The following is a 15,642-nucleotide window of genomic DNA, read 5'->3' as shown; positions in this document are numbered from 1 at the left end:
AATAATACTATTAAAAACTTAACAAATGTCTTTTTGGGACTGCTGAGTGAAACAGCAGCCAATATTTAAATGTTTCTCTCAATGCATTGTACATACCACGAACCTCTGCTTGTTGAGGCTGCAGCCACCAAGTGTAGTATTGTGGTGAATCGTTGGTATGTTCCTTTAAGAGTGGGCCGATGCTCTGAATGTGTTCCAGAGATGTGATTGAAGCAAAGATCTCTCACTGCGCCACTCATTTCTTGCTGAAACAAGAGTGGTAAGGAAAATGCAGACATCAGGCTTAGATTTGATTAAATTTAATTAAATAAAACGGGTTTCTCTATATTTTATGACAAATAATATTTTTTTCAAAAGATGCAGCCCCAGTGACTTTTACATGTAAACAAACCCAGATATATTGAGTTGTTTCCGCTTTTTTCTCACAAAGTAAAATATGCAATACAATGCATGTTGTGATTGGAAATTAAAGTAAGTATGTAAGTAAGCAAACAAACTTAGGAACTAACTTATTAAGTAAATCTATTTGTTTGGAGGGCATCAAAAATTCTGACAACATGGATAAGGAATATTTGGAAGATTGTTAACATAAGTGCAACCAATCAACCAACTAACTGAAAGAAACAAGAAAAACAAGAGCCACTTTGTCTTCGCGCACTCGAGTGATCCATCTCTTCACACATGGACGATCTTTGTGTCGCGCAGACAGTAGCAGCGCTGACGCCAGCAGCCGAGGCAGCGTCTGCAGACGGAGACCGGTCATCGAGTGAACCGCTCGACCGCGGGCCGGTGCGGACTTCCTCCCCCTGTCATTCTCCTCTGGTGCCCCGGCCGGAGCCCCTTGACATGGTCGGACACGTCGGGCACCTGTGGACTTGTAGCACGTAGCGCAGAGACGCACACCGGAACAGGAGAGTGACAGCAAGCTGAGAGTGACAGGTAAGACGACTGGGTATAACACACACACACACACACACACACACACACACACACACACACACACACACACACACACACACACGCCGAAACGCTCAGCGCCCCCTTCACCTCATCCGTGTCTGGGTCAAGCTAACGAGATGCTGCACCGTGGAGTCGTGTAACGTCACGGTCACCCTGTGTGTGCGTGCGTGCGTGCGTGGCGGGAGGGAGCCGACATGTGAGAGCTGCTGCTGTCAATGGCTCTGTTGTGAAATACCGCGGCGCTTCGTTGCACAACTTCAGCCAGGACCGATGAGCGCACACCTGAGAGAGAGAGAGAGAGAGAGAGAGAGAGAGAGAGAGAGAGAGAGAGAGAGAGAGAGAGAGAGAGAGAGAGAGAGAGAGAGAGAGAGAGAGAGACTGACGCGTCTCAGCGCTCAGCTGTAACTCATTAAGGCAGCTTTAGGCACAGGTGTACATCCTCAGGTGAATTATGCTAATGTTTTATCGCAGTGTCAAAGGCTTCTGGGATGAAGTCTAAATTCAATCAATCAATCAATCACACTTATATATATATATATATTTTGAAAGGGCAAAAAGTGAATAAAACGTTTCGTAAAAACATGAACGAGAAATCCCAGTAAAAACGCAATGAGAAAAAAACAGAGTTAAGGCAGAGTTAAAACAAATGTCTCACTTGTCACCAAGGCAACAAAACATATATATCCATATAAATATAAGGAAACATAAGACCATATCATATCCTTGCAACTCTTCTTGTTGTTGTTGTAAAATAGTGACTATAGCATGCTGTACTTAAAGTCGATAAGAAGAATTAATGTGAACGCATACGCCGCATACTTGTCTAATAATGAGTGAAGAGTGATCGTCATCACGAGGAAACTTGTTAGCGAGGGGACTTTTTTTTTCTCCAGCAATTTGAATTAGGGTTAACAAGTGCAGCAAGCAGTGATGCTGTGTATGTTGAATGAAACAAAAACAAAAAAACAACTTCTTTTCCAACTTTTTATGGCTGCTGTGTATAAAATTTCTAGTTCAAGGAATCGGATCATTCAGGAGGAATAACATATCCCTGAGGACACAATATATGTGTGTCTTTGAATTTCCTGTCCCCGCTGCACGTGCACACACACACACACACACACACACACACACACACACACACACACACACACACACACACACACACACACACACACACACGCACTTCTATATTTGGGAGGGGAAAAAAGTCTTAACTCTCAACAGCCCTCTGAAGTTGTGTGAACCAGCCTAACTTTCTTTAAGTGTCCTCACTCCGTTAGGTCTATGTCTCAAACGTGTCCCCACAAAGATAAACACACACACACACACACACACGCACACTAACACACACACACTCACATACACACTGCACTAACGCAAATTATATTTTACTGGCACAGTTACCTGTAATGGTTGCCAGTGTTTGACTATAAAGTAAAATTGACCCACTGTCTTCCGACAGTGTAAAGTCCAGGTCACTATCGTACAGTAGACTGGTTAAAAAATCTGGTAAATTGCTGCCACACTAATTGGACGATATTTCAATGTGTATATTAATATAAGAGTTGTTTCTTGTCTAACGTGCATGTCAGATCAGCTTGGAGCAGAAAATAGACATGCAAGTGTGTAAGGCTGTTATCATCATTCATTAGGATCTCTGTATGTGACTTTTGATATAAAAATGTTATTATATCTTCTAAATTATTTTGTGTTTCTAAAGAGTAAAAAATCTCAGGTAATCTCATGTGTTTTTGGCTTTGTCTCAGTAAAGTCCAGTGCGACCGGCACATGGTGCTGAACCTGCTTGTGGACCAGGATTCCTGCCTGGTCTTTAATATAAGAGGTTCTGTGTGTAGGGATGTACGTTAATATCGGCACGTTATCGGTATTAGCCGATATTGAATTAAATATCCGATATCAGCAAAAAATCCAATATCGTGCATCCCTATTTGTGTGCTGTAATGCAGTCAGTAGTGAAGAGCATGAGTCCCTTCATCTCTCGCCAATTGCCGACCTCCACTTCTAATGGGACGTAGATAGTTAATGTTTCAGTAGGATCACTCTGTGCTCGAGGTGGCTTCAATCCAGTTCCCAAACTCTTGAATGAACTCGATGATTGACCTTGGTTGCAAAATATTTTGAGATTTTATTTCCAGATTCCATCCACTGGATGCTATTTGAGGATTTTAAATTTATTTCACAGATAAAAGCTGGAATAAAACTAAAAAAACATTTAAAAAAAAAGGAGAAATGTAACTAGATTCTAGTTAAGATGTTGGCATTATAATGATCAGTACGATTACAGGTGGACAAAAGGAAACAGCTTGTCAATACTGGCTTGATGCCCAGTGAGCAGTTAACAGAACAGGAATAGTGCCAAATATGGGCAGTGCCAAGTCCCAACAGGATGTTACAGTCTGCCTTGGTGTTGCACCTCCTTCCTGAATGTGTAAAAAAAAAAAAAAAAAATCCCTGAAAACAGTTGATGACTCAGAGCAATTGAAGCTGTAGTTTACACTGCAAGTCCAAGTCGGTAATTAAGAATGACAGCCAGGGATAAGATATCAGTGCCAGGAGGTTGTTTGATTCTGCCTCCAGCTCGACTGTTCACTGTGTTTATGAGCACATTGTCCACAATCATATCATTTCTTCAAGCTCTTTGACTTCATTTGATTCTTTTACATTTTTTCTTATCTCATTGCTCTCTGCATTATTTGTGTGGAAGTGTAAGGCTAGTGTTTTTTTTAAAATGTTTTCACTATCATCAAATCCCATGAAAAAAGGAATAACCAACAATAAATGGATCCTGTAAAGCCAAAGTATGATATAACTCATTCTTCTGTGCCAACTAAAGCTAAAAACACAGAAATGATCCACACCTTTGAATGACCTGTTCCTTCTTTGTAATTAAATAGACTTTATTCTGAGTCTGGCTCAAATATACTGTCCTGCAGATGTTATAAAAGGGATTATAAAGAAAATAAAAAACTAAACCATTACAAATGTGATCACTGAGTAATTGAGGTGTGTATGGATGTGAGTCTTGATTCACTAGATTTATTCGATCCGCTGTATCACTCATATATCTACTGTTTGTGTGTGAATGTGTGTGACACAGCAGCAGCAGAGAGCGAGAGCAGAGGATTTCTTTTCTTTTCCTTTGTGAGAGCAGATTGTGTTTCACTCACTTCACCTCTTCAAACTGTCTCCTCTTCCTCCCTTGCAGGCAGAGAAAGTGTTGCTGTCCTCTGCTGTATCACATGACCCAGTGAGAGCAGCTTTCCATTGTCCTGTGGAGAGAATAGCGTCGTCCTGTCCTGTCAGTTGCTCCCTTGTTTTCAAAATGGATCGATTATTGGATGTCGTTCAGCGTCCATATAAACCTCATCAAAACCAGATTAGTTGTGGCACTAAAATGATTAGGCTGCTGTAATACAAGCAAATCCATTCACTTTCATTCTAAGCTTAAGATGGTGTCATGAGTACCTGATATGTTTCTGTCATATTTTGCCATAAAAATCATACCCTGTATTTTCCCTGGTGAGTGGTGCCATGTGAATGGGGCAGCATGAATGAAAGGCTTTTCTCTATGGACAGTGGAGAGAAAGAGGACTCTCATCCCGACAGCTTCACACTGCAAACCTGCCCAGCAGCTACTGCATGATCACAGAGCTAAAATCACACCGTAAATATTAATAAAGAGATAGAAAACACAGCTCTTTTGTTGATACTGGTATAGTCACTCTGTTGATTGGCAGACCTCACTCAGGGCACAAGAGCCGGCCTTCTTGTGCTCCGTTGTGTGTGTGCAGTTTATTTTTGGCCCCTTCTTACTCTCTCCAGGGACAGGGTGGTGTTTGTTTGTCTCCATGTAGCCAGAGTGGGGGCTGCAGCCACACACTGCCTTCTCCTCCCTGTGCTGCCCGCCGACTGACTGTTGCATAACAAAAATGTAAAATCCGCCGGGGTCGCGTGATGTCGCCCCCTGGCATGCTACAGATTGTTGTGGATAGAAAAAAAGTTGCCCACTGGTTTAAGCCTCCGTTGCATGTAGATAAATTAATGCTGGGGGATTTTTGTCACTTGAAAGCTGTCAGACTGCTGAGTGGGTGTGTTTGTTTACACTCCATGTCCATCAGCTCGTATGTGATCAGTTTCTGTCCCGCACGGTCGCGTCGCACTGCTCAGTCACATACGTAGTCTGTTTTCCCACAGACAAAGGAGTCACTTGTGGAGCGCATGCAGGGTGGAAGAATAGCGCGGTCTTTCTCCCTGTTGTGAACTTCTCCTCTGACACTGTAGGCTCCAGTCAGCTACTTCACTAGGTGGTGGGTGGACCGCGTCCTTTTGAGTGTGTGAATCACATCGATTCATTCATATTGCCCTCTCCTGCACAGGGCCCCTCAGGCATTCCTACCCCAGCCCCCAGACCTGGCTTGGAAAAATGTCAAGTCAATTCACATCCAACACTGGAAGCCGCTTCCGGTCGCAGCTTAATGTAGGTCATTGATTCAGCAGGTTACAGTGAATCAGAGTTCCATGTTATTGGTGTGAATGATGGACGACATGTTATTCTACAGAAACATTTTCTCTTCTCCTGCCACATTTTTCAACCAAGAAGCTTCATTCAAACATCAAAACGTTCAGCCCAATTAGGACATTCCAGCCTGTGTTCAACTGTTTCATAACTTTCATACTTTTTCAAAATGTTCAACGTTTTCTGTGATCGTTCTAGTAATTTACACATTAGCTACCCATGTCCTACTTTTCCTACTATTCATACTCCTTCTTCCAAATACAAGCCAGCAATCCAGTTTAGCGTCAGCCTATCAGCAGCCAGCATTCACACCGCAATTTCTTCAGTAGTTGACTTTTCTAGTTCTAATCTGTTTTTTTTGTCAGACTTTGAATCAACTGCAAGGTGGTTATTAATCAAACATATCAGAATCATCTGACTACAATGGTTTTACTTTTCAGTTTAGCATTACTGTGTAATGGGAGTGTTATTGTTCTCTGTGGTTAACTCAGTTCAGTTGTTACCAGCACTGTTAGGTTGTGTGTGTCTGTGCGTGGGTGGAGGGTTGTTGCCACAGGTCGGTGGTGAAGCAGAACGTAAGTGCAATAGATATAAACTTTCATTTGCCCTGAAATAGGAAGGAAGATGAACTGAGAGAAGTGGAGGTTAAAGTGAACTATACGATTCTCATGAAAATAGTTGAACCATTGTTTCATGTTGTATAGCCTACTTTTTTCAAGATGAGATGTCACATCATGTAAATGGATGATAACCTACTTTATTTGCTTGGTTGTTTCAATTTGTAGACTGCTGTCATGCCCCAGAGAAAAAAATGTTTTTATCATGATGTGCGTTCATCCAGTACAAACTGAATGTGCGTCTTCAGCTCCCTCCCCCTAGTGGACCTCTCCACTGCCCTGGTTGTGACTCATTCTCTCATCACAACTCGAGTTTCTATGATGTTTCTTAAAGCTGCTCAATTATAGATACTTACAGCTTCTTAAAAAAAATTTTTTTGGGAACTTTAATGAGACATTTTCTTCTTTGTTTGCTCTGCTGTTTATTTCCCAGGCAATTCCTGCAACATACTCCTGGGATTGTGTTGACCAATGGATGGAGATGAAATCATGTAGCGGTGTTCTGATCGCACGCTGCCATGGACTCCGGGCCTCATCTGCACGTGGTCGGCCTTCTGTCATCAACCTGAGAGGAGCATCGACTGTGTCGGAGCGGACGTGGGACTCGGGACCGGCAGAGAGAACCAGGTCTCTATGCCTCAAATGTGCCTCGATGGTTATGTTGTATGTGTATTGTATACGTGTGTGTACACGCTCACACAGTCAGTGTTTCAGACAATAGCACTGTGTCGGTGCCTTCACAGCAGCTGGGTGTGACTGTGTGCTGTACAGATCTTTGTCACACTACCCACTGTTTGAACTCACACATGAGTTTGGTTGTGTATCTGAAAGATTATCTGCCATACTTTCTGTTTGTAATCGTGTCTTGGTGTTACACCAACCCATAGGGACTCGTGCCGTGGGTAGAGACTGCTTTTCTGAGGCTTAAGACTTGGTTATAGTGTTTGGTTGGTTTGTGATGGTAAAGGTCAGGGTAAGGGGCTAGGCCATGTGTTATGTTTGTGTGTGCATGTTAGTGAGATAGAGCTATGCAGACATGAGATCATGCCAAACAGTGACTATGCTTCCCTCAGAGCAGGAAGAACCACAGACCTGTTCACTGTGTGTCTGAATGGGAACCATTCACCTTTAAAAAATGCAGAGGAGCAAACACCGGTGATCATGTCATGTTTGTTTTTCAAGTGTGAATGTGTGTGAGTTCAGGATATAATGGCAGAACGCTGCAGAAAAGAAAAAAGCAAAAACATAAGTCTTCATGGTTACCCATACTTAAAAAATGTAAGATGGACCACTTCCTGTTTCATCAGGCTGTGTTATGATTGATTTATTCTCTGTTTGCAGCCAATGTTTGACTTAAGAGGTAGAGTGGGGGGCTTTAATAGAAACCCCTGTGTTGCACAGGCACAGACAAACCCACACACAGGATGCTGGCCAGCCAGACGCTCCCTGATAGGTGTCTGCAAGCTTCAGTACAAAGAGAAACAATAATCAAGTGTGTGTCTGAGAGCTGAGAGGGCGAGAGAGACAGTCTTTCTTAGTGTGTGTGTACAGTATGTGTGTGCCTGTGAAAGTAGGAACTGCACCAGCATGCCTTTGTGTGAGTGGGTGCACTCACTGACAGTTTATATATATTATATATATATTTTTTTTAAACCGTCAATAAATCCTAAGATGTCGTTATCAAACCGTTACGACAAAGGCTTATCATAAATAACTACAAATAAACGCAAGTACAACCAAATGTATAGAGCTTAAATTATGAAAATAAACATCATTTATCTTATGTAAAATGGAAACTTTAATGCACATTTTTTATTCTGTACAGTAAAAAATGTCATATCGGTAAACATAGGCAAGCAGTCGGCCAACCCATATATCGGTCGGACTCTATGAAACACCACACGAGCGTTGCTACCAGGCAGGTTGTTCACTTATCAGGGGCAGACCATCAGTGTTTAGTCCAGCAAATGGCTCTATAATTGCAGCAGGAGTGGCAGCCTGTTAAAGATGCTTATCTCACAGTGCCGTTGAGGTCGGGTCAGAATCGTCCTCTCAACAAAGGCCTGGCGTCTGAGTGAAACATTACATTTCTAGTCTCCAGTCCAATAACAAAGTGGTTAGTGTGAAGCAAAAAGTATATTCATTCATGATCTCTAGTTAGATATACTTTTGAGAAACTTGAATTTCTTTTGAACTTGAATTTCTTTTGAACATGTACTTCAACTTTTACTATACATTTTTCTTTTAACAGCCATTTTTACTACATAAAAAAGATATTTAGTTTATAAAATGGTACACAGTTATAAGTTAACCAACCCAGTTGTACAAGAGGAAGTTTGTTGCACTTTTTCAAGCCACAAAATAATAAAAATGAAATGCTGATCAAAGGCTGACAAAAGATTAGGTTTTTGTAGTGGAAAATTAAGATGAATTAAGTGCAAAATTTAAGTATATGAGCCCTGCAAGGTTTTACTAATCTTCCATTCATATTGGAAAACCTTCCGGTGAAGAGTAGTTAAGGTAGTTGTAGGTTAAGTGTATGTAGTTTCGGTCCCTGAGTGATTGCGTTACTGTTTAAACAAAAAAGTGATAGTGTGAAGAAAGTTGGACAGAGGAAGTATTTGAGGATGGAGCAAAAGAGGAAGCTCCCAGAATAGCAAGAGTGACCAGTGACTGTGCTTTTTGTGGAGAGTGTCTCTAAATGCTTGGAGGGCCTGGGGGGCCCGACTGTCAGAAGAGAACCTGGAGGAAAGGGAGCCTGTGTGTGAGTGTGTGTGTGTGTGAGAGGGAGAGAACAGTGTTATTTTAACCCTGAACTTACATCCGGCTGTCACACCACACTCACCCACACATACTCCTCCGTCAGTCTCCAAGCAGACCAGTTGTCACAGGCCTCCTCGTCTTCTCCTCTCCTTCCTTAGCTTTCCCTCTTTCTCCGTTAGCTCTTGTTCTTCTTTTTATTCCCTTCTCAGTTTCAGTTGCTTCACACACAGATACACAGGTATTGTATTACCAGCACCCCCCCCGCAGATGGGTGTGCTGTCTGTCGCTTCCGGGTGTATTGTATTTTTGCTGGTTTGTTAGCGCATTAGGTTTCCTTATTAAGTGACCATGTAATAAATCACCTTGTGACACTGGCAACTCACAGCCACAGACTAGAGGACCAGAGCTTCCATAGGTTTAAATTCCAGCTCTGCTTTTTCATTCAAAAAAAGATCAACCTCAGAGTGTTCACCAGTATGTTGTGATTAGTCTCATGAACACAATCTGGCCCAGACATTGTGTATCATCTGAATCTGGTGTAGATTGAATACTTCTGAGCCCACGTTACCACACACACACACACACACACACACACACACACACACACACACACACACACACACACACATTCTTTCATTCCGACACAGAAAGAAAACCACGGTCAACGTTTTTCATTTCAAGGCAGAAAGAGACATATACCATATAACCTCAACGCCCAGCTTAGATTCATGCTGGGGACTCTGATAAATGTCACGCCCCCCAACCTGCATTTTTAAATAATCTTTAACAAAAGGGTCATTCAGATATTCCACAATCTTTGTGTCAGTCTTATATTTTTGTCCCTCAGTCATGAACATTTTACACACCACCACGTGGCGCCACCAACGAACTTTCCAAAGAACTTCACAGTGTAACCGAGATAATCTTAAACACTCCCAAAGTTTAGTCCCCGAGACTGTGTAGCGGCCTTAGAAATCCAGATGGCAAAATCTATGGCGATTGAGAAATTACATTTTTGTAATGTCAAGGTATATATCATAATTTTGCCCAACCTGCTCTTTTTAGGTAGCACAGTGATCTGCTTGGCTTTTGGTCTGACATCTGAAGTAGTTTGAGCTTTCCAAAACTATAAAATTAATAGAAATGTCAATGTCATTATCATGCCCAATATTTATAAATATACACGAGTATCTTTCAGTTTCAAAAAAACACGAAAACAGAATTTCTCTGTAGAGAAAGAGATCATGACACACACATGGGCCTTGCTGAGGCTCTATCATGGTTGTCTGTACAAAAAAGAACATAGTTTGTTTTTCATTCATTCATTTTTCATTGTATATTTTACTGTATTAAGACACACACACACACACACACACACACACACACACACACACACACACACACACACACACACACACACACACACACACACACACACACACACACACACACACACACACACACACACACACACACACACACACACACACAGGGTACAATGTGTTGTTTTCTCTCTTATCTGTGTAGTGTGCTCAATCACTCACTCCTTCTGGGTAGAGGGGACCAGAAGAGCAGCTTACACATTGACCAAACACACTTACAGTGATGATGCAACTCCTCAGTCTATTTTGCAAATTTGTAACAGAGCCCACGTTACCACACACACACACACACACACACACACACATTCTTGCATGCCCACACAGAAAGAAAACCACAGTCAACGTTTTTCATTTCAAGGCAGAGAGAGAGAGTGAACATAAACAACTTCTAAATTCCTAAATGATCTATTTAAGTTGTGATATTTTATAATTTTATAATATACAGGTTGATTTTGTCTTAATGCTTCGGTTTGATGAGAGTATATAATCGGTAATGTTTCTTTATAGAAGTTAAGATGGTGGATGTAATGACTAGTTGAGTTGAGTTCTAAAGTTTGTATATGCTGTAATCCTTCCTAAAATGTCATCTATCATCCTTCTTCTGTGGGTAGAAATCATTAAGCTGGTACAAAACACTACATTAACTATGCATTATCATATCACTAGGGAGCATTATCATATCACGTTAGCTTTTTCCAAAAAATAGAAGATATTATGTTCATGGAAACTAATGACAGACATTAGGGAGAATTATTAACATGGAACCTGGCATCATTTTATGCAGCGACAATCCTAGCTGCTGTAGCCTACTCCACCTACTCCACATACAATACTCCACCTGCTCAACCTTTTCCACATACAGTACTCCATCTACTTCACCTACTCCATCTACTCCACATACAGTGCTCCATCTACTTCATCGTTTCTACATACAGTACTCCATCTACTCCACCTACAGTACTCCATCTACTTCACCTTCTCCACATACAGTACTCCAACTACTTCACCTACTCCACATACAGTACTCCATCTATTCCACCCACAGTACTCCATATACTCCATCTTCTCCACCTACTCCACATACAGTACTCCACCTACTCCACATGCAGTACTCCATCTACTTCACCTTCTCCACAGACAGTACTCCACCTACTCCACATACAGTACTCCATCTACTTCACCTTCTCCACAGACAGTACTCCACCTACTCCACATACAGTACTCCATCTACTCCACCTACTCCACATACAGTACTCCACCTTCTCCAACTACAGTACTCCATCTACTCTACCTTGTCCACCTACTCCACATACAGTACTCCACCTACTCCAAATACAGTACTCCATCTACTTCACATACTCCACCTACTCCACATACAATACTCCACTAGCTCACTGCCGTTTTGTTCTCACTGACTCAGGCTGCCCTCATGTGGCCAGATGGAGTAATGATAAAGCAATCTGTCAATAACAGAAATTTAATCATAAAGTACAATTTTAATTAAGAACCGCGACTGTGAACTCGACTTATTAAGTGAGATGCAATTGCTTATTCCCCTTCACCATATGTCACAGGTGGGAACTAGGAATTTGCATGGTGTCTGACAATAGGAAAAAGTGGGGCTAGATGCCGCCATGGTTGGAGGGGTCGGAACATACTTTTTAAAAATATGAATAAATATGAATATCTGCCATTTCTAATTAATACATTTTGATGTCAGAATTCTATTAAATGATCGCACAAACTATCCATATCATCACAACATAATCCCACTGAAATTAATGTGGAACAATCACTGGGCTGTAGATGGCAATGTGCTGTTTGAATAGAAGCTGCCTTATAGATGATCTGCTGTGAGTCCAGGACAAGGTTGGCATGTGAGCGGAGGGTGTGAATGAGTTTGTATGTTCACTGTCAGTTCAATGACACACACACGCACGCACGCACGCACGCACGCACGCACGCACGCACGCACGCACGCACGCACGCACACACGCGCGCGTGTGAGAGCAAAGCCCCTGGCATGATGTATGACCAGGGCATCCAGATGGCAGTGACTCAAAGAGAGCTTTCGCTTCTGATGATTTGCATACCTCATCACCTGTGACCTTGGCAAAAGCGCACACACAGATTAAGTGACAGGGTGGGACCCTCATCCCATCCTCCTGTCCCCCTAATCCTGTTCTCTGCCGTTCTGCACGGCCTGGTTTTGCCCCCGCAGGCCTTAGATCACCCTCTTAAATCTCACCTGTTTCGCCTGCAGGGACGAGGGAAAGCCAACACCACTCGGATGCTCACGTGCCCCTTTCACACTTCCTAGAAAGACAGCATGAGAGCTGAGCATTATGCAGCGTGCAGGTGTATCTACCTCTCATTCTCTGTCCCATTCACTCAAAAGAACACATGTATTCTCTCTTTTTTTCTCTCCCTCACACCTTTGTCCACAGTGGATTTACTGAGCATGCCTGTTGCCCTTCTGATTCAGCCGAAGTGGAAATCTTTCTAGGAAAGAGGTGATTAGAGGGGATTTGCTCAGGATAATATTCATCCTCACAACTCTGTATGAAATATAGCCTGTTCAACAGTAAATGGAAGTCAGTAAGAGGTTTGACTCTGTGCCCAACCCTGAATGATCCCAACTGAGCGTTGCTGGATCAGGGACAACATTCAACAACACCCTTTTCATTTTGTTTACAGCTTTAGACTTAGTGCTTCAACATGTTCTTGCTTTGCTCTACTGATAGAAAAGGTCCTGACCACTAGGATACTGTATAGAGTCAGAATGTGATATGTGTATGTCACACATCTCACACATCCTGCATATTAACCCACATGTCTGAATGCTCACCATCCTCCCCCAGGGCAGTCAGTCAATTACACTTACTCATGATTTAATACGTAGACAAAACTACAATGTTATTTATCTCAAAAGCATAGGATAAAACAAGAAAAGTAGCACATATTTGGCATTAGATCTTGACTAAATGTCCTTAAAGATGAATAAAATATTACAATAGGCAATTCATTAATCACATTTAAACTTGAAAACCTTGTTAGGGTTTTTAGCGCATGTTAAATATTTCAGGTTTTAGTCCTCAGTTGTAATGTTAAAGTGGAAATTAAAGGTAAAAATATAAGCAGAAGAGAAATGCTGAATGAGCTACTGTACCATTCCTCCACAGTCCACACCCTGACCACAGCTACATCAGCCTCCTCACTGGCCAGTGACGTTTCTACTATGTCAACATTTTCCAAGGAGCACTGACTCAGCTCAATAGCAGAGTCATTGGTCAATCTTAACGTCTCTTTTCAAATTGTGTAGTGAATCATCTGTGAGCATGTCTGATGTTTTTCACCCTAAGGTGAAGTCATCGCCTAAGTCAACAACGTATGATCTCTGACCAGCAGTCGTGGTTGTGTGTTGCTGCCATGGCCTTTAAGAAATCTTTCTTTCATATTGGTGCTTTTTTAGAGTCACACACGCCCCAAATTGGTTGTAAAGAGGATTCATGTGGCGCCCCAGGAAAACCAGGTCCGTAAGTCTAATTATAGCTTGAGAAACACTCGGTTGATTTACAAATCTTCAGTGGATATGGAGATGTAAGAATCTGTTGTAAATATAAAAGTTAGTTTTCCTTTACTAATGAAATGTTGGTAAAAAAAACACAAGATTCTGCTTACAGAGCTATGTAGAGTGAGTTTTCTGTCTCTTGTTAATCCCCCTACTGTACTGAATGGCAATTCCAAATAGCTGGATGCATACTGAAAATGTATAACATTTAGTGTATCAAATATACACATGTTTATGGTTATAGGTTCAGACTGACCAATACAGACTTTTGGGGGCTGATACCGAAATTAGGGAGTAAGAATTTCCAATACCAATTAATCAGTCATCCTCTAGTGTTGGGGTAGCAAATCTTATTTAATAAAATGGGAAAAATAATAACAACTGTTATAATATTAAATATATGTTAAAAATATTTTTTTTAAATTATGCTATTGCTTCATTGAAAGATTTCAATTAACTTGGGCTACAGTAATCTGGGCATTACTCCGTTATTTGTCTTGAAATCATTTAATGATTTTAGCAAGACTCCATGATTAATAAGTTCAGTGTTTGTTAGTTTAGCTGTTGAGGAAATCAGTTGTATGAGCCCTAAAATTGTCAAATTATTTCAGTGGTAGAAAATGTTTGACTTCTTGTTTCTTAACCTTGGATCTGCTGGTCAATACAGATATCACATACTACAGTACAGTATAAGCAACTGCAATATGATAAAGTTCCAAAGGAAACGTAATAATTTCCACTACTGCCTAGTTACTACCCTGATTATCTTTCCACCCGATGAGCACCACATCAGTAGGAGACATCAGGGATTTCATCCAGCTCCTGTTCAACAGCTTACCGCTGGCCCCAGAGTCTACCCACCAACAGTCGTAAAGAGACGAGAGGGACCCAGGAGTCGGTCCTCTCAGTCTTCAAGGACTCCACACGGTCCGTTAAAGGCCTGTGATGTTTGGGCTGGGAACGCTGTGCTGTTACACCCACAGCCTGTCTGCTCCGCTCCTCCATGCCCTCCATCACGGAGGGAGAGAAGGCGTTTACATATTTTAACAGGCTCAGCTTTACCTTCCCCCTGACACAAGATGGCCGACAGAGCATCTGGAGGTCAGAGGTTGCAGTCCCAGCATTTTGATATTTAAGTTTTTTTTCCCAAGTTTCTGGAAGATAATTTGTGAAATGCTTTCCGAGTCCAATATGCGTAGGAAAAGAGATTTGAACAGATATAAAATAAGGAACATTTTTTTTTAAAAGACATACAGCAGATGTAAAGTGAAATAAAATCCAATTTAGTAACAGCACAGGACCAAAAAAGAAGGAATCCTCCCCAATATTGATTTGGGTAAAGAATTGACAACAAACTTTATAAACAAGAATGGCTGATACCATGTTGTTGTTTCACAGTTGAAAATTAAATAATTTTACTTTCCTAATGATAGCCTGTGTTTATAAGTAGAACCAGGTGATATTGAAATACACATTCATCTGTACACGATGACTGGTGATATTAAATTCCATGGAAATCTTCATATGCATACTTCAAAACACTTACGATTAAGTCAATTACAAACTGATTGATCAATAAATTAATGAATCTCTGACCTAAGAATGGTTATCTTTGACAAAACAATTCAATTCAATAATTCCATTTAAAAAAAAAAGTATTTTCTTTTGATAAGTGAAATTCAAATGACGGTGGCAAAAATGGTCACATGATCAGCTTTATGCCATTCAGCTTTGCCCTCTATTGTCGCTGAACTCAACCGCCATGCAGTCTGTAATGGAGCGTGTTAACTTGACCAGGGGGAGGTGGTG

The 15,642-nt window shown here is 41.4% G+C and overlaps 1 protein-coding gene across 7 annotated transcripts in view; it reads left to right on the top strand.

Annotated features, from left to right (window-relative positions):
- The first annotated feature begins 371 nt into the window (after window positions 1–371).
- LOC118310980 (activated CDC42 kinase 1-like) overlaps window positions 372–15,642 on the top strand; it is a 48,848-nt gene continuing 33,577 nt past the window's right edge. For 4 of the 7 annotated variants that reach the window (XM_035634432.2, XM_035634428.2, XM_035634431.2 and 1 more), the window contains exons 1-2: window positions 372–939; window positions 6,551–6,744. The gene's annotated coding sequence lies outside the window, so the exon portion shown is untranslated. Of the gene's footprint in view, window positions 953–6,056; window positions 6,076–6,129; window positions 6,145–6,550; window positions 6,745–15,642 lie in introns of those variants that run through there. The other 3 variants (XM_035634426.2, XM_035634427.2, XM_047332002.1) reach the window with 3 other exon arrangements.

This window comes from Scophthalmus maximus, chromosome 5, assembly GCF_022379125.1.
Source record: "Scophthalmus maximus strain ysfricsl-2021 chromosome 5, ASM2237912v1, whole genome shotgun sequence".
NCBI classification, from domain to species: domain Eukaryota; kingdom Metazoa; phylum Chordata; class Actinopteri; order Pleuronectiformes; family Scophthalmidae; genus Scophthalmus; species Scophthalmus maximus.
The sequence above is the reverse complement of the archived record's forward strand: the minus strand, read 5'-3'. Positions and strand labels throughout refer to the sequence as shown.